General features: G+C 35.7%; 1 long non-coding RNA gene across 1 annotated transcript; it reads left to right on the top strand.

The window, feature by feature from the left end:
* Positions 1 to 165: 165 nt before the first annotated feature.
* Positions 166 to 23,790, top strand: LOC309612527. The gene is made up of 2 exons (XR_014235250.1): positions 166 to 20,809; positions 21,112 to 23,790. It is a non-coding gene; the product is annotated as an uncharacterized lncRNA (long non-coding RNA).
* The last annotated feature ends 766 nt before the right edge of the window (positions 23,791 to 24,556 follow it).

Here is a 24,556-nt window from a genome sequence, read left to right as displayed (position 1 = left end):
TTTCCATACAAATACAAATATAAGATTTTTAGAAATTTCATGTAATGTCTGAAACATTTATATTAACATATTTCCATACAAATAACCCAATGAAAGTTTAGTATTAGTTGTTTTGTTTGTTTTTTTATACTTCAGGTTCTTATTAGGCATCAGGGTTTTTTTTTTTTTTAATGGCAATTTGAAACATTTAAGAGAGAGGTTGAAATTTCATGGAAATCTTCAGCTGTATCACCAAGAATCATTTTTTTTTTTGATGCTAGAGGGAAGTTTACAAATATATAACAAAACTATTGTTTTGTAGCTTAAATAATGCAAATGAAATATGAACATAGCTGCTGGCATTTAAAATATATCAATAGGTAAATAAGCCAAGAAAATAAGTAATGAAACTGCTTTTATTTTTGATTGCCAGGAGCCAAATTAGGACTGTTAAGAAAAAATTGAACAAAATGCTGGAGTTTTGCTAATAAAAAGTAATCTAGCACATAGGTTTAAAATATGATTAAAGTAATGAACACATGAAAAGATATCTGTTAAATATCTAAGTGCTACATTTTTCAACTGCCAGTGAAAATTCTGAACATTTATTTTGGATGCACTCTATTTTTAGAAGAGCAAAAATCAAATGGTTTATACTTTGGTAAACTATAATCCTTTTCTTGAAAAAACATTTTCCTTAGTATTATTGATATGTTGTTTTAATGTATACATTAAACATTTCAATATCTTAAAAGCATATGCATGCTTACATATATAGTATTTTAAAATAGGTATATATGTATGTGTGTGTGTACATATATATATATATATATATATATATCTATCTTAAACTTTAATGTGAACGTGAATCACCAAGGCATCTTATAAAATGCAGGTTTTGATTTAGTATATCTTGGACAGGGCCTGAGGTTCTGCATTTCTACTATGTTCCCAGGTAATGTCAATGCTGCTGGCCTAGGGACCATGCTTTAAGCAGTAGTGCTCTATACATTACTGAAATTTGTTAGCAGAAGGAAGTTTTGGGACTTCCCTGGTGGCGCAGTGGTTAAGACTCTGTGCTCCCAATGCAGGGGGCCCGGGTTCAATACCTGGTCAGGGAACTATATCCCACATGCCACAACTAAGGAGCCCACCTGCTGCAACTAAGACCTAGCGCAACCAAATAAATAAATAAATATTAAAAATATATATATATATATATATAACCTACTTAACAAAACTTAGATTTAAAAAAAAAAAAAGAAGGAAGTTTCACTACTAAAAGATGTAACTAGAAGGTACTTTGGGGATCATTTAACACTGTCTTGCTTTCAGGAGATGAATATTTATCATGTGGGACGGATGGGTCTTCCCTTTTTGAAGATCTCTAAGGACACACCAAACTGATCAATTAATCTTTAATCATTCTGGTCCTTGAGGAACACATATTCTGGTAAAAGTGGTAAAAATATAGGCACGTGAACCATTTAAAATTTATACAGGCAGTAGATGACCAAAGGCTAGCTGCCTTCCTTGGATCTCATTCAAATACATCTTTCTCTATGTCTTTGAAATTAAAACTTGGTTTTATCTTTAACTATTTTATTTGTACTATTGTATATATAATCATATGCTACACGTTACAGCAAATAATCTTTTGTATTATAAAAATATGAATTAAGAAACCCTACCTGAGTGTTTGACATAGTTAAGTCTGATAGAAACTCAGAGAAAGGGAAAAATTAGCAGTCACTGGGCATTGCCCTAGAAGGTTTCTTTTAGAAGATGGTTTTTAAGCAGAGCCTGCAGTAACAAGTAGGAGTAAAGTTGGGGAAGGAGGGTTGCATGAGATGCCTTAGGTCAAGCACAAGTAGAACAACTTGGCTAGAGCAAAGCGTTCATTTGAAGATTGTAAGAAATTAAATATAGTAAAATAAAACAAGTAGAATTGGAGTTAGGCAGTGGAAAGCTTTAAAGACTAAGGCTCAAGGATTGCCTAGTCTTCCAAAGAGCAGTGGGAGTCACTGAAGACATTCTGTGGGTGAATGACAGGATGAAGGCATGGCCAGGAAGGCTGGTGGGGAAAGAGCTGCCGGCAGAGAGCCCATCAACCTCACCCTCTGAGCCAAGAGGGCATAGCCATAGATGCGGAGTGCAGGCAGGAGAAGTGGATTTGGAGCAGGTGTGTCTGGACAAAAAAAGAAAACCAGAATTTGGTCTAATATAAATGTTTCCAGCTTTAAGTTAAATCAATTATTCTTGTTTCATTACTGTGAACATGGGAGAAAGTGATAAGACTGTTTGGATAAACCAAACCCTCAAGATCCTTATATGCTAGAAAATAATGGGTATGTTACTTTTTACTATTTGGGGGTTTTTTTTGTTTTGTTTTTTTCTGCAAGAAACCCACTTTATTATTTTGTTTTAATTTTTAATTTTTTTAAACATCTTTATTGGAGTATTTTGTTTTTGACCTGTCAAAATGTTTTAAGGCTCAGTTCTTTGTAAACCTAAAACACACAAACATGAACCTACACACACAGATACATACACAAACTCACACACAATATGTGCACACACCATCTTCTCTCAACTTGTGCTGCGGTTTCTCCTTCTTTAACTGCTCTGTGTGCAGAAGAATCTAAACTTATTGGCTCCCTTCTTCATTGCCAATTTGCTCCATATACATATTTCAATCTATCTTCTCCCTTGCTACCCAGTTGGAAATTCTCTGAAGAATCATCCCCTGATTCCTCTGAAGAAGCATTTCCTAATGTTTTAACACCAAAATGTTTTATTATGAACAATTTCAAACATATGGGCAAATAACAACACAATGAACTCTGTATCTCCACCACTTATACTCAATAATTATCAAGGTTTTGCCACATTTGCTTCATTTATCCTTCTTTATTCTTTGCTGAATTATTCAAAAGAAATTCTAAACATCATGTCATTTCACTGCTGCACGTTTGGGTACATTTTTCTAAATAAATATGGATATTTCTTCTATAATTATAATGTCATTACCACACCTAACAAAATTAACAATTACTCCCTAATATAATCTAATACTAAGTACTATAATCAAATTTCCCCCAATTATCTCAAAAATGTCTTTTTATAATTGTTTTGTTTGAATCAGGATCCAAACAAGGCCCACACATGACATTTTCTTGATATGTCCCTGAAGCCTCTTACGATCAAAAGCATTTCCCCTCTGCCCCTCTTCTGCTCCCTCCTTTTCATGCTCTTTGTCTTTGACATGTTAAAAAAACAAAAACAAACCAACAAAAACAACTGGGTCAGTTGATTTGAAGAACATCCCACAGTCTGGATTTGTCTATTTTCTTTCTTGTGGTGTTATTTAGTTTTTCCTTTTTCCCTTTGTATTTGCTGAACATTGAGGTTACCCCTAGATGTTTATTTAGGTTCAAGTTCAGCATTTTACAGCAAGGATAATTTATAGGTGGTGCTGTGTGCTTTATATCAGGAGGCATACAGTGTCTTAAGCCCTATTTTAATGCTGCTTAGATTGATCAATGGGTTCAAGTGTTGACAGCCTTATCCCTCCATCAACTATTCACCTAATTGTTCATCCATTGATGGTTTTTGCTTGAATCATTTATTTTATCAAAGTTTGAAAATAGTAGTGATTTTTTCCAATTCTATCATCTATTACTAATTTATGGAATTTACTTAAAAAGAACTTTTCTTCCCTCATCAATAGGGTTATTGGATTAGTCTGCAAAGGACTTTAGACAGGAGAGGCAGAATAAATGCTTACCTCTTTCCTTTTACTTGCCAGTCTTCAGGGTAAGATGTTGGAGCTGAGTTACTTTCAGTGGTGTCCAATGAAATGTTGCCCCACCCTCTTACCTTAGAGTTCTCTTTTGTTCCCCACTTCTCTCTCTTTTAAAATATTATTTTGAATTCATAAGATAGCATTTAATGGTTTCAATCAATTGTATTAATTATTCTTTTTGTTCTCAAATTGTTCCACCTTTGGCCAGTTAGAGGCCCACCATATTGACGATTAGGTCCATTTGACACATGAGACCCATCATGATACATTGATTGATATGTTGGTTTCCAATCCATCAAGATATCCCAGGCTTGGGAGGGAGGGAGATGCAAGAGGGAAGAGATATGGGAACATACGTATATGTATAACTGATTCACTTTGTTATAAAGCAGAAACTAATACACCATTGTAAAGCAATTATACTCCAATAAAGATGTTAAAAAAAAAAAAAAAGATATACCAGGCTCATATTGCATAATTCTTGCCCCTGATCTGGAATTATTACTTTTCTATGAAGTCTTGGTCTCCTTTAATGGAGACTAGATTTTAAACGCCACAAAATGGCAGTATGACCTCATCCTTAACTAATTACATCCACAAGAACCCTATTTCCAATTAAGGTTACATTTTGAGGTACTGCAAGTTAGGACTTCAAAATATCTTTTGGGGGAAACACAATTCAACCCATAACATCAGGTGTTGATAAATATTCCAAAGAAAAATAAAGCAGATCAAGGGAAATAGAGTTGATGCTGGCTTGTACTATAATGGTTGTATTGGAGGAAGATGAGATGTGATTAGGTCCTGGACATATTTCTTAAGGTACATTTTTCATAGATAGGATGTATTATCAATATTATTCCAAGTTTCTTGGTCTGAGCAACTAGAAGAATAGAGGTGCCATTTGCTGAAACAAGACTAAAGAAGCAGAAGTTTTGAAAGAGGAATCAAAATGTTGATTTGTAATTAATTTTAAGAAGGCTGTTGGACATACAAATGGAGATGTGAATAAGCAGTTGGATATATAAATCTGGAGCCCAGAGGAGAGGCCTGGACTGGAAATACGAATTTGGAAGTCATCAGTGATAGATGATGTCAAAACCCATTAGACTGATTGAGGTCACAAAGAGAATGAATTCAAAGAGTTACTTGGCTCTGAGTAACACCAAAGTTTCAAGATTGGAAAAATAAAGAATCACCAGCAAAGGAAACTGAGGGATGGCCTGTGAGGGAGGAAAAATATCAAGGGACCGTTCTTCTGTATCTCAAGTGACTAAGTATTTCAAGAACAATTCTCTATGTCTACAGAGGCTGATAGACTACATAAAATGAGGATGGGGATTGACCATTGGATATGGCAATGTGGAGGTCATTTGTGCCTTGACAAGAGCTGATGACAAGAGTGGTAGGACAAAAACCTGACTGTGTTAATTCACAAGGGAAAGGAAAAAGAAGAACTGGACACAGTGAGTATAGATGAATCTCATAATGTAAAATTTTGCTAAGAATGGACGCAGAGAAAGAGAGAGGTATATGGAATGAGAGTTAGATTCAAAGAGTTGCTTTCTTGATGACCAAAACTGATGATACAGGAGACAGAAGGGACAACTGCAGATGCAGTCAAGGGCGTATAAGGGGACAAGATCCAGGGAGGCACTGGCCTTAGGTAGGAGGTATGACTCCTATTACAGTTCATCTCCAGTAACAGCAGGGGAACCAGAATATAAAGATAGACTTAGGTAAGTTTGCTGTTTTGGTGGTGGATGCATGTGAATTGCTTCCATTTTCTCAGATAAATAAGAAACAAAGTGTCAACTGAAAGTGAGTCCTCCAAATTAAGGCCAAGATGAAGACTTCAAAGATACACAATTAGTCATTTTATATAATAGCACAATGAAGATTTACTTTCATCACTTATCACTTATCTTCTATACTCATCATGCACAAATCTATATTACAATATTTTTAAAGACCCTTTGGGACTTTTTCACTATGAAAGTTTATTTCTGGGTTTCTTTAAGGAAGCAAGGAAAGGATTGTAATGGGGATGATTTACTTCATCATATAAAATTTAAATGTTGCCTTTTGGGATTTAAAAAGGAAAATGCTCATTATAGATATGGTGGGCTAAAAGCCAAACTTTTATAAAACTTTGATATTGCCTGCAACCATAAAAATGATCTATTTCAAAATAAAAGAGACTCATTTATTTCTACTCATCTGGGTAGAAATTACTAAAGTAACTGAATAAAGCAGAAAAAAAAGAAACAATGGGAAATATCTTATTTCACTTACTGAATTAGTTAATAGAAGTAAACAATGAAAATTATTTAAAAAAAATTTCCTTTAAGGTAATACCTGTAAGATATCCTGTTGGAAGATTAAGAGAGCAACTCATATTACATTCCAAAGAGATAGTGTTTCATTATTTTCTGTGACAAGTATACAATTTAGAATTTATCAAAACAAAGCTCTTGATAGGAGCATATACATTTGCATGCTCTTGGATAAAGAATTTGTAAGAAAATTTTCAAAGGACAGTTTATGTAATTTTAAACATAAACTGTCCTTTGAAAATTTTCTTACAAATGTAATATTTGTACCTCTGTCTTTATGGACTTTTGTAGGTCAGATCCTTGTTGATATTCTGTTGTGTCCCTACCAACTTTGTGTGTGTGTGTGTGTGTGTGTGTGTGTGTGTTGGGAGGAGTGCTCTGGTATGTTCAGAAAAGATGTAGGAGAGTAGAAAGTAAAAAGTTTATTATTTAGGGGGAAAAATATGAATCTTTCTCTGAAGAGGTTAGAGTCTGTTTGAGGAGACCATACATAGAGGAAAATAATGCACAGATGTTATGTAAACCAATATGATTTAAAACATGTACAAGTCAACACATTAAAGTGAGTTCATAAGTACCTGCCGCTGGAGTCAGGACTATTATAGGCCAAGAGAGTAAATAGAATTTAGATGTAATAAGGTCCTAGGTATGCCCTTCTCCACAGCGTTTAAATTTCTGACTACTCTCTCTCTGATATTTTCTTTTGTTTAGATTTTGTGATGCTATCATTTCCTAAATTTCATGCTTCCTCTCTTTCCACTCTTTCTTGGCTTCTTTTGCCGGATCCTCTTCCTCTCAGGAGACAACAAGACTCAGTTATTGATTCTCTTCTTTGGCAACGACAATTGATAACTGGCACTGTTGTATCAAGCGTGGTTCTAAACACATTTTATTTGCTCCTTACGGTACCCATGAGGTAGGGATTATTATTACTGTCATCTGACAATGAGGAGATTGAAATCAAATTACTTGCCCAAGGAATTTGCCCAATACTTTTACAGTGTTTCTCTGTTCTTTATTTTTAGTATAAAGTCTATATTTTATTTTTGAAATGTAATATTTGTTTAAATACAAAAGAATTCATGAGTGCCTGTATTAGTCAGGGTTGTCCAGAGAAACAGAACAATATGATATATATATGTAAATATTTAAATATGTGTTTATATATGTGTGTATATATATATATTTATTATAAGGAATTGGCTCATGCAATTATAGAGGCTAAGTCCCAAGATCTTCAACTGACCAGCTGGAGACCCAGGAGAGCTGATGGTATAGTTCCAGCCCAAGACTGAAGACCTAAGAAACAGGAGAGCCAATAGTGTAAGTTCAAGTCTGAGTCCGAGTCTGAGTTCAAAGGCAGGAGAAGACTGATGTCCCAGCTCTAAGACAATCAGGGAGAAAGAGCAAATTTTCCTTTACTCAGCCTTTTTGTTCTATTCAGGCCTTCAGAGGATGGGTGAGGTCCACCCACGTTGGGGAGAGCAATCTGCTTTACTCAGTCTACTGATTCAATGTTAATGTCATCCAGAAACACCCTCATAGGTATACTCAGAATAATGTTTAGTCAAATATCTGGGCACCTCCTGGCCCAGTAAAGTTGATCCATAAAATTAACCATCACATATCATAAAATATTTAAAAAGAAAATACAAAAATATGAATTGGTAATTCCTCCTCTCCTACCATTTTTGCCATCATTCACTCTGATCCTGTTCCACTAATCTTCTTTCTACACTTCAAACAGGCAAAGCATTGACCCAGATTGGAAGGTTTGCCCAAGCTGATTCCCTTGCCCAGGACAATTATTCTTTCTTCTCATCATTTAAATTTTAACTCAAATATCATCACTCCCAAGTGATACACCTTGATCACCTTATCCAAAGCAGCATTCAACCTGACCTCCCAATATTAATCTGAGAAGCTCCCAGTCACTCTTTATTTTTCTATCTTGTTCTAGTTTCTTTATGGAACTTATCGTCTGATATTAGCTTATTTATTTTTTATTTAATTTATTTTTTGTATTTATCTTTTTCTTCAACTAAGATATAAGCACCACAAAAGTAGGGACCACATCATCTATCCTGTTTATCTCCAGAACCCAGACATGTACTAATACCTGGCACAGAGTAAATGCTTAATAAATATTGAAAGAATGAATGAAAGAATGAATGAATGAATGGTAGCTCCCAGCATCTTCAGGCTCACTCTCCATGTTTCAAGTCCTGAGGAAAGAGAGGTTCTTTTTCTGTCATTCAACCATACTGAACCAATTGTTGTGGCCAGGAGGTAGAATAATTTTCCTAAAACATAGCACTAATTACATCATTTCCCTGCTCAACAGCCTTTGATGTCTTCCCTTTGCTTTCTGAATAGCTTACAGATTTAGGTTGGTATTTAAGGCCCTAGATTATCTACAATTGATATTATCTCTAATATTTTCCCTGAATACTCTAACTGTGCCAGTCACAAAGCTCTAAACGTCCTAGCTTTTCTACTCCTTTACATTTGTTATTTCTGCTTTGTAAAACTGGAACATTCTTCTTCCCATCTCTATTTCAAATTATTTCCCATCATTGTAGATTAAGGTCCAATGCCACCTCTTCCACTGAGATTTCCCTGAACACCATGAGCCAGTAGAGTTTATCTTTCTCATCTGGATTCTGATGGTCCTTGCTTTAAGCCCCTTTGTTAGAACTTGGATGCAAGCAGCTTTATATCAAAGTTATTTTAGCATATGCATTCTTTTCCATTATAAGAGTATAAGCATACAGAGAACAGAGTGAGGTAGACTGCCGTAGTTAAGATAACATGGACTTTGATATGGCAGAAACAGTTTACTTAATCACTCAGAAAAATTCTAAAGCACCCTAAAAATGGAGAATAACAAAACATAATTCTTCCAATAGGTTGTCTATCGTGTGTTAGGATGCCTGATAAATGTTAGTTTTCTTCCTTTGCTCCACATTTATCTTCATGCTTTTATAGTGCTTATTGTCATGGAGATTTGGCAAATATTTGCATAATAAATTGCCTGAAAAGATTATCTTCATAACTCCAATCTCTCACATAGGCCTCATTCCTAAATTTTAACTTCTCAGTGGGTGATCTGCCATTATCTCAAACTCACCACATCCTGCATACAATTCCATATTGTCCTGGCTTCCCCCTTCAATTTCCTTACTTCTGTCATGGCCAAAACTACTCTCCTTTTCTCAATCTGAGTCACTTTATCTTTTTTTTTTTAATCATCTTTAACTTCTTTTATCTGCTAAATCTTTTTCTCCTGCTTACCTTTCAAAATACCTGTAGCATCTGTCTCTGTCTTTTCATTCCACTACCACATTCTAGTTCAGTCTCTTAGCAGAACTGGCTAAATCACTATACAGAATCCCATGAAATATTAGTATAAGTCCAAGCATTAGAACTACTGTACTACGTCATGGATGGATGTGTGGATAGACCAAATGCCTGATCTTGCGCACTAATTTCCAAAACTGAATTTGATATAAGGTGTTTTAGCTCTTTAAAGAAAGACAAGGACTATTCTAAAACAAAATTAATTTACTTAAACTTAGAAGTAGTACATATCATTAAGCCCTTTTAAGACTAAGTTTGCAGGTGAGTGTGTGTGGAAGAGTGTTGAAAGTAAAGCAATAATATTGGAATATTTAAATTCCAACTAAGCTAGGGATTGCGTTTTGAAGAATCTCATCATCAGGTTCTGGCAACCTATTAAGGAAAGTATGAAGATGGACGTCAACAGTGAGCCTTAGCCTTGAAAGAGGATGAGAACATGAACAAACTTTAGATTAAAAAAATCAATATGGACTATATAGCATCTGAATCCAAGTTAAAAAAAAAAAAATCACAATCTCTGCCTTTTAAAATGTACTCAGTCACAGTTTGGAATCTGTCACATCTGATATTCTGGTAAATGATTCTAGGCCACATTGCCTAACTTTGGTTTCCCCTTGTTTGGTAGCCAGCCCTAAGATGGTCCTCAACAATGGCTGCCTCTCGGTATTCATATACTTGAGTAGTCCCCTCCCACATTATTCCAGGGTAAGTCTGTGTGGCCAATAGATACACTAAAAGTGATGGTATGTCACTTCCAAGATTAGGTTATAAAAAGACTGTAGTTTCTTTCTTGGCCTCTCTTTCCCTCTCAGTCCACACCTATGACCTCATGCAGAGTTCTTCATAACAAATTGACTGAGGAAGAAAAAACTTGGGCTTGGTTTACAGCACAATGATTCTGCATGATATGCAGGCAATACACAAAAGTTTATGGTTGTAGCACCTCAGCTTCACTCTGGGACAGCTCTGAAAGACATTGGTAAAGGGAAATCCTCTAAGTGGCAGAACTCAGAGTAGTGTACTTGGTTGCTCATTTTACCTGGAAAGAGAGATGGCAGAGGTGTGGATATACATTGACTCATGGGTTATGGCTGGATGGCCAGAGACTTGGATGGAACATGATTAGAAAATTGGTGAGAAGGAAGTCTGGGGAAGAGGTATGTGAATAAACCTCTCTAAATTGGCACAGAGTGTGAAGATATTTACATCCCATGTGAATGCTCAACAAAAGGTGACTTAGTAGAGAAGGTTTTAATAATCAAGTGGATAAGATGACCATAAAATACAGATTTCAATCAGCCTGCTTCCCCAGACATTACTGCTATTGCCCGATACATTCATGAACAAAACAGCAAGGATGAAAGTTTTACACGAGCTCAGCAAGACCTTTCACTCATCAAGGCCAATTTGGCTCTTCCTGAATGCCTAGTCTACCAACAGCAAAGACCAACACAGAAACCCTCATATAGCACCTCTGGTGGGGATTAGTCAGCTACCTGGCATAAACTTGATATAAAATTGCTTCCAAAATGGAAAGGGCAGCACTTATTTCTAACAGATTAGACAGTTACTCTCGATATAGACTTCCTTCCCTACCTGCAGATCTTTAGGCAAAACTACCAGAATGTTTATCCACCGTCATGAGATTCCATATAGCATCTCTTCTGACCTAGGAAGTAATTACACAGCAAATGAAATGTGGGAATGAAGCCATGCTGATAGAATTTACTGTTTTTACCATATTCCCAACATCCTGAAGCAGCTGGCTTGATAGAATGGTGGAACAGTCTTTTGAGACCCAGTTATGGTGTCAGTTGAGTGGCAACACCTTGCTGAGTTGAAGCAGTGCCCTTCAGGATGTAGTTAAATGCCCACTGTATGATCCTGTTTCTCTCATAGCCAGAATTCACAGGTCCAGGAATTAAGAGGTGGAAATGAGAGTAGTTTCTCCCACGATTACCCCTAGTGATCTTGTAGCAAAAATTTTGCTTCCCATATCCATGGTTTTAGGCTTTATTAGTCTAGAGGTCTTATTTTCAAGGAGAGGATAGCTTCCATCAGGGGACACAATAATGATTCCATTGAATGGAAAGCTGAGACTGCCACCTAGTCACTCTGAGCTCACATGCTTGTGAACCAATAGGCAAAGAAGCCACTGGCTCGGGTAACTGATCCTATCAATGGAAATTAGGTTGTTACTACACGATGGAAACATGGAGGAATATGTCTGGATGCAGGAGATCCTCTACAGGAATTTCTATGCCCTGTGATTAAAATAATGGAAAACTACCACAATCAAGTTTAGGCAGGACTGTTACCAGCTCAAATCCTTCAGGAATAAAAGTTAGGCTCTCCCCACCAGACAGGGAACCATGATCAGCTGAGCTGCTTGCTGATGGCAAAGGGATTATGGAGTAGCTAGAGAAAGAAGGTGGTTATAAATACTAGCTCTGACCAAGTGACCAGTTGCAGAAATGAGAACTGTAATAGTTATGAGTTTTTTTGGATATTTTGATATGAATATGTTTGTGCATATGTTGACCAAATATTTTTTGTTTACGTCCCCTTTCATACCTTTACCATCTAACATGTGTTAATAGTAGTTAACTTTACCTCTCAATATTTCAGTTATAGCATAACAAAAGAAGAGTATGAATTAGCTAGAATAGGTAAAAATTCTTTTAGCAAAGGGCCAACAGAGTAAATAATTTAGACTTTTTTAGGCTTTGTGGGTCACAGTCTTTGCTGCATCTTCTCTTTTTTTGAAAACACTTTATTTAAAAACATTATTATAAAATATATGTGATTTTTTATTTTATTTGCTATTTAACTTATTTATATTATCATTAAATTATTATAGAAATATTAAAAAATAAAATTATCTCACAGGCTGTGCAAAAACAGGTTGAAATTTAGCCTATAGGCATAGTTTCCCAACCCCTGTACTAGAAAAGGAAAGAACATTAGTCACAGACAAAAACAAGGACTTTATATTGTCTTCCGAGGAAAAGGTTAGCCTCCTTTGGTTATGTGCAGAATAGGTGTATCATGTTATGCATAACTTTTTATTGCTTTTATTTGGAGATTAAGTACAGTTTAAGAAGATATGTCAGGATGCCAAGGATGACCCTTGAACAACGTGAGTTTGAACTGCCTGGGTTCACTTACATGCGGATTTTTTTCAATAAATACATACTATACAGTACTACACTGATCCACAGATGATTGAATTCGTGGATGTGGAACTGCAGATAGGACGGCTGACTGTAAAGTTATAGGCAGATTTTCAACTGCAGGGAGGGTGGGTGCCCTTAACCCCTGTGTTGTTCAAGGGTCAAGGGCAGGATACTGTGGTGGCTTTGTAATGTGTCAATGTGGCTAAACTGAACTACATTTCCCAGAATTCCGTTCCCACTGTGTTGCCCGTTAGAGTTGGCTACAAGAGAAGCTCTTGTGCAAGAGCTGGAGGGCAGAAGCAAAGCAGCAGCCATTGTTTAAAAACTCACACATGTTGATCTATTGGCTTATGTCATTGGCACAGATGAGTAGTCAGGGCTGCAGCGGTTCCACCTTCTCCTTAATTCTTCAGCTTCTCAAACTCTTGGGCCAGGTGATGAAGAATGCCAGCTTCTCCTGCAGATACTCATATCAACATATCAGAGCAACAAGAATGGCCAGCTGGTGCTTGTTCTTGTGGGTTCCAGCTTGTTCTTGTAATCCTCTACTTTACATCTTCTTTTCCCGAATCTGCTTTCCCTGCAGACTTCAAACTTCAGCATCAGTGGCAAAGGCAACAGCCTTACAGAGACTACCCAATCACCTTCCACAATTGTGTAATGTCAAATCCCTTAAAAAATTATATGTATACATATACATACATACATGTGTATTTATTTGTGTATATAAATATATAATCTCCAAATGACTTTGCTTCTCTGGCTAATGTGCTCTATTACCTGGTTTTAGTACTTAGTGGTATCCTGCCTTTGAGAACTGTTAGACCATTTCAATCCCAGACTAAAAGAACTAAGAAGCCATTAAGCCTTTGTAGATTAGAATCCTGAGCTTGATATGTTTTCCTTACTCTCAGTGCTCAGTGAAAATCTGCATCTACTGTTAAGGAAATTCCATTGTTTAGAACTCAACAAAGATTTTCGAGGATACAAATTTTGCATAGTGTTGGTTTATTGCACCAAATTACTTCCTTATTATCTTTCTCACATTCAGAGAAATCCCAATTATAGAATGCATAGGTCTCTATAAACTATTTTATTAACATAACTATAATACAAATTTATTTTAATACAAACAATTACATACAATCTGTAATCTTATTTGGCTCTGTTCTTTTTTTCTATACTTAGAATCCCATACTCTTACTAAACAGTTCCTATCAGATTCACTTTACATCCTACAGTTTATTGCAGTTAAAAGCCAATTACTTTCAGATGTTAAACTTACAGCCTCATTTGTAGCCCTACCTCTTCCCTATGGAACATACTTAGTGAAATCTTTCCCAGATCCAAATTCCTTTTGTCTCAGGATTCCTGGTCCTGAGATATTATGGGCTACCACCAGAAGAGTGTAAGAAATATACTACCAAGTGGTAGCAGGAATGAAGGAGAACACAGTCAAGGGGGAGAAGATGAATCAGAGGCAAAAATGAAGACTTAAAGAAGATGTAATAGCAACAATAATAAATCCTAACACATATTTTTCATTTATTCTGTGCTAGGCAGAGTGCTATGTTTTTAAAAAATATTTTTAGTTTTTCAGAAAATATTTATTGAATAAGTTCTTTCCTTTTTTCATCTTTTATTGTGAAATATTTTATTCTTAAAATTATGAATAAGTAAATTTAAAGAAAAATAATAAAATGAACACTCACGTTCTCACCACTTAGTTTAGGAAATAGAACATTATCAATAGCTGTGAAGTCCCCTCTTTCCCTTTCTTTTTTTTTTTTTTTAAATAAATGTTTATTTATTTATTTATTTATTTATTTTTGAGGTGATTTTCTTTTTAAATAAATTTATGTATTTATTTATTTATTTTTGGCCGCTTTTTGGGTCTTCGTTGCTGCGTGTGGGCTTTCTCTAGTTGTGGCGAGCAGGGGCTACTCTTCGTTGCAGTGCACGGGCTTCTCATTGCAGTGGCTTCTTTTGTTGCGAAGCACGGGCTCTAGGCGTGCAGGATTCAGTAGTTGTGGCTCGCGGGCTCTAGAGCACAGGCTCAGTAGCTGTGGTGCACGGGCTTAGTTGCTCCGTGGCATGTGGGATCTTCCTGGACCAGGGCTCGAACCCGTGTCCCCTGCATTGGCAGGCGGATTCTTAACCACTGCACCACCAAGGAAGCCCCCCTCTTTCCCTTTCTTGATGTGTCATCCTGGTTTCCATCATGCCCAAATGTAGCTCCAGATCTAAATTTTGTGTTTCTCATTTACTTGCTTTTCTTCATAGTTTGGCCTCATACATACATACGCTAAAACAATAGTTTTAGTTTTGTTTGTTCTTATACTTCATATAGGTGAAGTCAAATTATAAATATTCCATAATTTTCATTTTTCCCTCAACTTTGTTTTTAAAATGTTCTGTGTGTGTGTGTGTGTGTGTGTTATGGTTCATTCACTTTCACAGTTGCGGATTCTATGGCTGTACCCCACTTTATTTATCCTATCAACAGATGTGAATTTTATTTACTATTCTGTTTTTTCCACTATTACAATAAAATTTACTCTGAACATTGTTGAACATATCTCCTGATTGACATGTGTGAGTGATCTGATTTTCTTTTGTCCATAATTGTTATTGCTGGATTTGATTCCACTCTATAAGTTAATTTTATATTGTTTTCCAATATATTTGCACCAATATTTATACCCACCAGCATCATTTTAAAAGTTCCCTTTTCACCACATATTTGCTGGTAGTTAACCTTGTCAGACTTTTCAATTTTTGCCATTTTGATGGGTATGAAATTAAAGCCACACTGAGGTTCAGTTTGCATTTTCCTAACAACTAAAGGAGTTGAACATTTTTTTTCATATGTTCATTGCCTATTTGTGTTTCATCTCCTTGAAGTCATATTTGTTGCCTTTTTTGTACTACTGGATTTTTAAAATTTTCTTAAGGACCTTTAGTACTAGTTTATATATTCTGGAAACTAATCCTTTGTCTATTATGTGCAACAAATAACTTCTTACCTTTTGTGGCTTATCATTTAGGTTTCTTTATGCGGTCTATTAATTAACAAAAGTTCTTAATTTTAATATGCTTGAACGTATCACTCTTCCCCTTATGGCTTGTATTTATCTTTCTTGTTTAAAAAATATTATCTGCTCTGAGCTCTTAAAAATATTCTATATTTTTCTATAAGTTTTGGAATTGCCTTCACTTTTAACTACGTAATTCACTTATGTAGTAGAGACACATTTCATTTTTCTAATGGTACAAAAGACTACACTTCTAGCCAGATGTGTAGTTTGGTAGAGCCATAGAATGTACTTTGGGCCCTAAAATTTCCTGCATAGTCCTCAATACTATTTGCCCTATCTGCCAGCCAGATGGGGAAGCATGAGTAGACTAAATCAAAGGGATGGCAGAGCCACTAGTTGGAAGAAGACTGGGTTTGTGAATGACAATGAGAATCAGAGCACCAACACATCTGCCCCCACAAATAGGCATTGGTATGTGACACAAATAAGAAAAAAATCCTTTCAGTGTTGATTCACTGTAATCTAGGGCGTTAAGGAAGCTAGCATACCCAGCTAATAAAACCTAGCAATTAATTTTTTGTGTGGTAGGAAGGAAGGATGCAATCTATTGCCTCCGTATCAGTAAACCATAGTCCAAGCTCCATGTATTGAATAAATACAGACTTTCCTCATTGACTTGTATTGCCATGTCTTCATACATCAAGTTTCCAATATGTGTGGAAAGATGCTTGGGGTTTCTATTCTATTCCTGGTATCTATTCCTACCAGTACTGAATGGTTTTAATCACTATAGCATTAGGATAAATCTCATGATGTAGGAGGACAAGAATCCCCACTTTATTCTACCCTGTTGAGAATTTATTGGCCTTTCTTGGACATTCACTATTCCACATATAGTTCAGAATCAGCCTCATAAATTAATGAAAAACCTTATGAGATTTTTATTGGGTGGGGTTGCTTTGAAACCATAGATAAACTGGGGAAGAACCTACATCCTTAACATATTAAGGCTTCTTACCCATCTGATCAATACTTTTTCAGTGTGGTTTTATATTTTTATCCAGAAGAGTATGAACTCCAAAAATTAGCAATAGATAGCATTGTGGTAGGCAGTACATTAGCCCCCTTCAAATATCAACATCCTAATTCTCAGAATCTATGAATAAGTTACCTTACATGACAAAAGGGACTTTGCAGATGTGATTAAGGTTAAGGATCTGGAAATGGGGAGATTAACTTGGAGATTATCCTGGGCCCAATCACATAAATCCTTAAAAGCAGAGAATCTTTCCTGGCTCTGATCAGAAGGAGATGTGACTACAGAGTATACTCAGAAAGATGCTTTGAAAATGGAGATAGAGGACTTCCCTGGTGGTGCAGCAGTTAAGAACCTGCCTGCCAAAGCAGGGGACATGGGTTCGATCACTGGTCCGGGAAGATCCCACATGCTGCGGAGCAACTAAGCCCATGGACCACAACTACTGAGCCTGCGTTCTAGAGCCCGTGAGCCACAACTACTGAGCCCACATGCCACAACTACTGAAGCCCATGCGCCTAGAGCCCGTGCTCCGCAACAAGAGAAGCCACCGCAATGAGAAGCCCGTGCACCGTAACGAAGAGTAGCCCCCACTCGCCGCAAATAGGGAAAGCCAGCTTGCAGCAACGAAGAACCAACACAGCCAAAAAAAAAAGAAAATGGAGAAAGAGGAACATGAGCCAAGGAATGTGGGCATCCTCTAAAAGCTGGGGATGGCAAGGAAACAAATTCTCCCCTTAGAGCCTCTGGAAAGGAATGCAGTCCTGAAGACACCAAGACTTTAGCCCAGTGAGACGTGTGTCAGCTTCTAACCTACAGAACTATAAGATAATAAATTTGTGGTTTTGAAAGCCATATTTGTGGCAATTTGCTATGGTAGAAATAGAAAACTAATACAGTTATATTATTGTTTTATACAGATTGTCTTCCTATTTACCTGTATGTTAAACGCTTTTATTGCTGACAATTCTTCTTGAATCTCAAACTGTCTTCCAGAGAATATTTTCCTTCTTTCTGAAGTAAGTATTAGTAAACTACTTCAGAAGGTAGTTTACTGAGTTTCTGTTTATGAAACATTCAGTCTTTGCCTTTATTTTGTCTTTGTTTTTGGAAATTTTCCACTGGGTATATAATTCAAGGTTAATTGTCTTTTTCTCTCAGCACTTTAAAGACATTTGTCTTATTAAAAAATCAGCCATTGACTATTTGGTTATCCTTCATTAGATATTCTGTCTTTTCTCTTTGGCTACATTTAAACTTTCTCTTTGCCTGTGGTTTTCTTCAGTTTCACTGTAATATAAATATATCTAAGTGTATTTCTTTTTATTTAAACTTTCTGGATGTTTGTTGTACTTTTAGAATATGAGGATCTATGTCTTTTACATTCATTGTCTCTTCAAATGTTTTGTCTTCCCAATGGTCTCTACTATCTTCTTTTGCAACTCCGTGTTTTGAATTTTCTCACTCTATCTTCTATATCTCTTAACCTGACCTTTCTATTTTCTATTTCTATGTCTCTCCGGGCTTCATTCTGGACAATTCCTTGACTCAGATGGTTGTTTGAAAGTGGATACAGTTAAACAGAGACAACCACCAGTACAGCCAGGATTTGGGTTTGAAGGTTACAAGGTAAAGATTAAGAATTGAAAATTCTAGGACTCTAGACAAGGTAGAGGAAAAGGTGCATTGTGGAAAATATTAACTAAGTATAGAGAACAGAAAGGTAAGGTGTGTAGAAAGGGTCAAGACAACACTTAGAAAATTACTTCTGAAAGTAGAATAATGCGAAAGCTATTTTTAAAAAGTTGTGTTCAATCTCCCACCCTGATAGGTGTGCAGAGAGTGTGAACCTTGCATGAATTTTTCTCTGCTTAAGAGCCAGAAAGCAGATGGCATGAAAAAATAGGGGGGAAGTCCTGACCCATGAAATAGGTCACAAAATTCAAGGGCTAACTGTTAAAGAGGGAACTGTGGACAAACCGAAAGTACATAGGGATGAAGAGTCACTATAAAGGGCTGAAGTCTAGAGACATTGCTATGACAATGAAAATAAGCATTTTCTTTATACTGTAATTTATATTACCTAAGTAGTACAAGGTAAATTTCTTTGTACTAAAAAAATGTGAAACAAAACATCACACATAAAGCAAAATCTCTTTTACTATCTCCTCTAATTTTAGAACCCTCTTCTCCAAAGGAATCACTGTTCAGATTCTCTCTATTTATATAAAAGATGCCCCCCAAAATATATAGACTAATTGTAGTGACTGTGCAGTTTATGTATGTGTACATGTGTTTTATATAAAGTTGGAAACTTTATAGGTAGATGTAGAAGACTAGAAAGTCAGGAGGAAACTGACAATATTCTAATCAGGAAGTAACCAGGCCCCAACAAGGGACTGACAGAGCAAAGGAAGTTGCTAAAGTTGATAAATGAGTATATGTGGAAGAAGGAGGATTTGAAAGTAAAGATAATGCCAGCGATTTGGGTTTAAATACCAGGATAGCAGCTGGTGATTCCCTTGGTGTTTAGGAAGTAGGGCAGCTGGGAAAATTTTAAATGAAACACAGGCATTTGTCTGAGGCACACTGATTTGAGGTGGAAATGACCGCAAATCTGATTAAAATCTTTAATCAAATGACCGTCTTCTGTGGCTTGAAATGCACTTATTTGACTATCTATTTAATAAGTAATCTACCCTATGGAATATTGATGGATATTTACTTCTATCCCAGGAATTATTATTTTCTGAATTCTAGATTCCTTAAAAATTTTTTCTTAAAAACTTTTTTTCTTGTAAAGAACATTCTTTAAAAAGAATTTGGTGTCAACAGTAAATCGAACAGTAAATTTTTATTCTGGGCAATAAGAACTGTGTGATCTCAGTCAAGTCACTTGCCTTCTTCTGACCTGAGTATGCTCATATTTAAATAAGAGGATTTAGACCTTCATTTCCATCAATATTGCAGACGAGATATCCTAACTTACTCTGTGTTAAAAACTAAAAATGTTGAATAATTTTTCCCACCTCTTTATTGATAAGATGACTACAAAGCAAATGAAAACTAAGTGAAGTCAGGATCCCAGAAGTGTTCCTATGTAAGAGGTTAAGGGTGAGTTAGAAACAAACCAAATTCCTTCTTCCCTGAATCCTCAACTCCCCACACCACCCAAAATAAAAGGAAAATTGCCTGCTTTAAACCATGCTGTTTAATGAAAGAGGGAAATAATTCTTCCTTGAAAATTGTTAACCAAATACCTACCCCCAGGCCTTATAGGCCAATTTACATTGGCTAGGTCCTCCAGAAATCCTCAGATGGATAACACTATGGCTTCAGGTGGTCCTGGGCTAGTCATGCCCCCAAAGACCAGACACAAGCAAATACAGATGCTCTTTGGAAGAATTTACCTCCATTAAAGGTCTCAAAGAATTCTGATAGGTAATGTTCTACATGAGATAACATACAGCAGAAAAAGACTATAAAGATACATGAATTATCAATTACAGCTTATGAAAAAACCTTACTTAATGTGTTTAAGAAATAAGAGAGTAGCTTGAAAATATGAGCAGGGAAAAACAGAATATATAAAAAAGGAACAAGCATTTTTGGAAAAGAATGAAGAGAACTTCTAGAAATTAGAATTATAATAACTAAATTAAAAATTCAGTAGATTGTATTAACTGCATAGCAGACTAAATTAGAGGAATAATAAGTGAACTGGAAGGTGAATCTGAAAGATTATTTGGAATGTAGAATGAAGAGACAGAAAGGTGAAAATTACACAAGACTGATATTACAGATATGGAGCATAGAATGAGACAATTTGCCTTTTAAAAAGGAGAAAAGAGGTAGCAGAAGCAAGATTTTGCCAGAAATTTTGCCAGAACCAATAACCAACAATAATCCTTACCTTCAAGAAGCTCGACAAATTCCAAGCATAAAAAGTCCATACCTAGCTAAATCATACTGTAATTGCAGAGCACTATAAATTGCAGAAATATCATCTTAAAAGACTGATTACATTAAATGGAACCATAATAGGGGATCAGTGAACTTTTTTTGTAAAGGGATAGATAGTAAATACTTTAGTTTTTTTTTTTAATTAATTAATTTATTTATGGCTGTGTTGGGTCTTCGTTTCTATGCGAGGGCTTTCTCTAGTTGTGGCAGGCGGGGGCCACTCTTCATCGTGGTGCGCGGGCCTCTCACCATCGCGGCCTCACCCGCTGCGGAGCACAGGCTCCAGGCGCGCAGGCTCAGCAATCGTGGCTCACGGGCCCAGTCGCTCCGCGGCACGCGGGATCCTCCCAGACCAGGGCTCGAACCCGTGTCCCCTGCACCGGCAGGCAGACTCTCAACCGCTGCGCCACCAGGGAAGCCCAATACTTTAGATTTTGAAGGCTGTATGGTCTCTGTTGCAAATACTCAATTCTACCATGGTAGTAAAAGCAGTCATCGAAAATTCATAAATGAATAAGTATGGCTGTGTCCCAATAAAACTTTATTTAAAAAAACAGGTGGTAATGCAGATTTGACAGGTAGGCCATAGTTTGCTGACCCCTGAATTAGACTGACATCTGACTCCTCAACAGCAAAAATGGAAGACAGAAGGCAGGGGAATATCTTTAATGGATTGAAAGAAAACAGTTGCCAACCTACACTCCCATTGCCAGCAAAATATCATTCAAGAAAAAAAAAAAAGATGTTTTCCAGAAAAAAAAAAAAACCTGATAGGTTTATTCCTATCAGGAATAAACTAGTAACAGAGGAGAAATTTCTCAACTTGATAGATTTTACCACCAACAGATCTTTACTAAATAATATTCTAAAAGATATGCTTTCAGGCCAAAAAAAACGTGATTACAGATAAAAAAAATAAAGAGCAATGAAAAAATAAATATGTGAGTAAATCTAAATCAACATTAACTATGTAAAATAAAATAACAACAATATAACAAGTATATAAAACCATTAAAAAAAAAAAGGTTGAGTTAATATTCCCCAAAATAATAGCGTTTACTATGAGAGAGGAGACTGGAATAAAGCACTCTAAGTTCTTGACTAGTTCAGAAAGAGGATAGAAATACTCATTAACTTTAGACTATAATACATTAGGTATGTAAATTAAATGTATGTAAATTTAACTTCCTAAAGTAAAAACTACAAAATGGAAATAAATAGAAAATAGAAATCCAAACTAGTAAGGGGAAGATGAAATGAGAAAAATAATCTATCTAAAGAAAGTTAAGAAAGGAGAGAAGAAAATCATAGAAAGAGATAGACAGATAAAATAAGATGGTATAAATAATTCTATATATACAAAAAATTAAAATTAATGTAAATATACTGAATGCTCCACATAAAATTATAAAATGTTAATTCTGGCTTTTAAGAAAAGTCAACCATATACTACTTAAGGAAGGAATAGAAATTTAAGCCTAAAGCAAGCAGAAGAAAAGAAATAATAAAAATTAGAACAGAAATCAATGAAGTTATAAAATATAAAACAATAAATGAAATAAAAAACTGGTTATTTGAAAAGATCAAAAAAATTGTTAGGACTCTAAGGCAGGCTGACTAAGCAAAAAAGAGAAGACAAATTATCAATATCAGATGAAAGAGGTGTTATCAGTATTGATCCTGTGGAAATGTAAAGGATAATAAAGAAATACTACAAACAACTCTATGCCTACACATTTGATAACTTAGGTGAAATGGACAAATTCCTTGAAAGACACAAACTACCAAAATTCACACAAAGAGAAATAAATAATCTGAATAAGCCATTATCTATTTTTTTTAAAATATCTATTTAAAAATAAAACTCATAACCTTCCCCCTCCAAAAAAAAGCACTAAGCTCAGATGTCTTCTTTGGTGAATTCTACCAAACATTTAAGGGTGAAATTGTATCAATTCTTCACAGTCTCTTCCAGAAATAGAAGCAGAAAGAACACTTCTAAAATCATTCTTGTCTCATTGTATGAGACCAGAATTAACCTAACACCAAAAGCAGACAAATATATTACAAGAAAGGAAAGCTGCAGACCAATATCTCTCATGAACATAGATGCAAAAATCCTCAACAAAATATTAGCATATCAGTTTCAACAATGTATAAAAAGAATCATACACCATGTTCCGGGTGTGCAAGACTGGTTCAAAATTTGAAAATCAATCAATGTACCAGATCAAAAGACTAAAGACAAAAAAAAAAAAATGACATGATTATATCAATTGATGCAGAAAAAGCATTTAACATAATCCAACACCCATGCATGATGATATCTCTCAGTAAACTAGGAATAGAGGAGAACTTTCTCAACTTAATAAAAAAAAAATCTACAAAAACTGTACAGCTAACATACTTAATGGTAATAAACTAGATTCTCTACCTCTAAGATTGGGAACAAGTCAAGGGCATCCTCTGTCACCACTGCTATTCATCATTGTACTGAAAGATCTAGCTAGTTCAATTACACAAGAAAAGGATATAAAAGTTATACATATTAGAAAGGAAGAAAAAATGTCTTTATCTGTAGATGATGTGATTGCCTCTGTTAAAAATCCCCCAAATTTGCCAAAAACACAAAAACCAAAAACAACAAGAACAATAAAAACTCCCAAACCTCATGGACCTAATAAGTGAGTATAGCAAGGCTACAGGACACAAGGTTAATATACAAAAGTCAATGCTTTTCTATATACTAGCAAAGAACAATTGGAATTTGAAAAATATTTAAATCCCACTTACAGTGGCACCGAAAACAACAAAAAAAGCAAATGCTTAAGCATAAATCTAACAACCTATGTTCAGGATCCATATGTGGAAAGCCACAAAACTCTGATGAAACAAATTAAAGAAGATCTAAATAAATGGAGATATATTCCATGTTCATGAACTGCAAGATTCAATAGTGTTAAGTATTTCCAACTTGATCTTCAACACAATTCTAATCAAAATCCTAGCAAACTATTTTGTAGATATCAACAAATTTATTCCAAAGTTTATATGGGAAGACAAAAGACTATAAAATAGCCAACAACAACAACAAAAAGAGTAAGAAGAACACTATTCAATTTCAGAACTTAACTATAAAGCTACAGTAATCAAGACAGCATGGTACACATGAAATAATAGGCACACAGGTCAATTGAAAAGAATAGAGAGCACAGAAATAGACCCACTGAAATATAGTCACTGATCTTTGATGAAGGAGCAAAGGCAATAGTATTCATTTACTGTTGCTATTGTAACAAATTACCATAAACTTAGTGGCCTACACAGAACAGATTTATTATATTGTACTTCTGGAGTTCAGATGGCTGACGTGGGTCTCAATGGGCTAAAATCAAGCTGTCTGCAGGGCTGAGTTCTTTTCAAGGGGTTCTAGAGGGCGACTCCATTTCCTTGCCTGTTTCAGCTTCTAGAGGTACTGCATTTCTTGGCTCATGGATCAACTCCACCTTCAAAGCCAGAAATAGCCAATAAATCTTTCTCTTATTGCATCAGTTTGACACTGCTTCCATGATCACATCTCCTTCTCTGACCCTGATTCTTCTGCCTCTCTCTTCTACTTTTAAGGACCCTTGCAATTACATTGGACCCACCTGGGTAATCCAGGATAATATTTCCATCTCAATATCATCTGATTAGCAATCTTAATTCTATCAACAACTTTAATTCCCCCTTGCCATGTTACCTAACATACTCACAGATCCAGGGGATTAGGATGTGAAAACACCTTTGGCGGGCGGTGGGGGGTACACATTATTCTATCACAGAAATTCAATGAAAAGAGGATAATCTTTTCAACAAATGGA

The sequence above is a fragment of the Balaenoptera borealis genome, assembly GCF_965194805.1.
Source record: "Balaenoptera borealis genome assembly, chromosome: 15".
Lineage (NCBI taxonomy): Eukaryota > Metazoa > Chordata > Mammalia > Artiodactyla > Balaenopteridae > Balaenoptera > Balaenoptera borealis.
This window is presented reverse-complemented; position numbering and strand designations above follow the sequence as displayed.